Source organism: Suncus etruscus, chromosome 13, assembly GCF_024139225.1.
Source record: "Suncus etruscus isolate mSunEtr1 chromosome 13, mSunEtr1.pri.cur, whole genome shotgun sequence".
NCBI lineage: Eukaryota > Metazoa > Chordata > Mammalia > Eulipotyphla > Soricidae > Suncus > Suncus etruscus.
In genome coordinates, this window is record NC_064860.1 from 83,244,383 (window position 1) to 83,246,434 (window position 2,052).

Below are 2,052 nucleotides of genomic sequence, written 5' to 3' on the forward strand. Positions count from 1 at the left end.
AGGTAATTTGTAAATATTTTTATTCATCTAGATAAAGTCAAAGGTAGAATACGATCTATGGTCTACTGACAAAAGGTTTCTCTAAAAATTTGCACTATGAAAGACAAAGAGAATGAGAAAGAACAAAATGTTGTAGAAGGGTGAAAAAATAAGATAAAAAACAAAGAGGGTATACTCTTTATCCTGAGGTCTATTTATATTTTACTTATATATTTAAAATTTGTAGGTTGCTGTCAGTATTTCTTTATTTTTTAATGCAAATGGCAGGTAAATTTTTATTTTCTTGATGAGGAGAAACCAAAGAAAATTACAAGTTGTCATCACTCAGAGAATTTACAGTGGCAGAGCAAAGATAAGTAGAGCAGAGTTCCTGAGACTCTCATTTTTGGAAGGGATTATTATAATTCAGTAAAAGAATCAATTGGTAGTTTCTCAAAATCTGCTATATTTCTCCACACAGTTTCTTACTTTCAGTGCATACTTCCCATAATCTGACATTTGGGTTCTTTAGAAGATCATACTAATTCAAGGCCTTAGATTGATTTGCTACAATAGTGTCGTTTATCAGCAATTTAAATTTATTTCTCACCGTTCTAGAAATGGATAGATAAGAACATGTAGCCATCATGTTTAGATTTAGGTGAGGTCTCTCATTAAGATTAAGACAGCTTCTTGGAATCTCAGATTATAGAAAGAAAACAAGTTAGCTCTTTGGTGATTTTCTAAAAGAATACTAGATTCCTTTATTAAAATGACACCCTCAAGACCTCATTATAGCCCAGTGGCTAAATATTATCATCTTGAAGAAGAGATCTCAGTTTATGAATTTAGTGAGAGGTGGCTAATAAACTTTTAGTTTATAATCATTTTTATTTCTGAATTCATTTAATCTCTCAAGTTGTTTCTGAAAGCATAACTTTTTGGACCAGAAAGATAGAGAAAAGTTATGGATCAAGTACCTTGTATATGAAGCCCTGGCTTAGCAGGCTTAGCACTTTTTTTCATTACAGGGACACTTTTACAAACCACTGCACACAGAGCACCCAAAAATGCGATCCTTCCTAAACAGACACAAAATTCTTTTTTAACTCTCTGTCTTCACTTACGAAGTCTTCATGCCTTAACTGCTTACTTGACAACATATTTCTTTTGTTTTTACTTTGAAGCTATCTGTCCTCATGCTCTTCTTTGGAGAGTGACATGGAGTAGGTGGAGAACCATTCAGTCTTTGGGACTTAGACTTGTGGGATGATTTTGGTGCTCTAAGCTCACTTACGAATGCAAGGTGTATCAACAGGATTCCAGATAGCTTAGAATGAGCTTTCTAAATGAAAACAAAACCAAAAAATGAAAAAAACAAAAACAAAAACAAAGAGTATGTCAAGAAGTATGTCAAGAAAGGAAAAGTGAATGGAATGAAGTTCAGTTTTTAAATCCCATGGATACCACTGAAACTCCTTTGATTCAATTAGGTTTTTCAATGTTACATAGAAACATAAGACAACTTACTTTCTTGCTACAACATAAATATTAGGGCCTAGTTTTCTCATTTTATCCTGCCCCTACTTTGTTTAGGTTGGTAGATAAGGTGGAAGGTTGCCTTGGGAAACAGCCCACCTGGAAGGGGCTTTGATTATTTATTCTGAAGTCCACTGATCTATTCCCATTCTTCCTGCCTTAAAAATCTAATTTTGGCAATGAAGGATATGAGTCAACTATCTTCCAACCTGCTGCCTTGTCAATAAAATTCTTTCTCAATCTTCTTTTATTTTTTAATAATATCTTTATTTAAACACCATGATTACAAACATGATTGTAGTTGGGTTTCAATTATAAATAGAATACCCCCTTCACCAGTGCAACCTACCTACCACTAGTGCCCCTCATCTTTCTCCTCCCCCACTCCCTGTCTGCATTCTACTTCTCTCACTCATTAACATTGTCATGTTATTGTTTGTGTAGTTATTTCTCTAACTGCACTCACCCCTCTTTGTGGTGAGCTTCATATCATGAGCCGGTCTTTCCTATCTATTCTCGAGTCTCTGTAGCTTG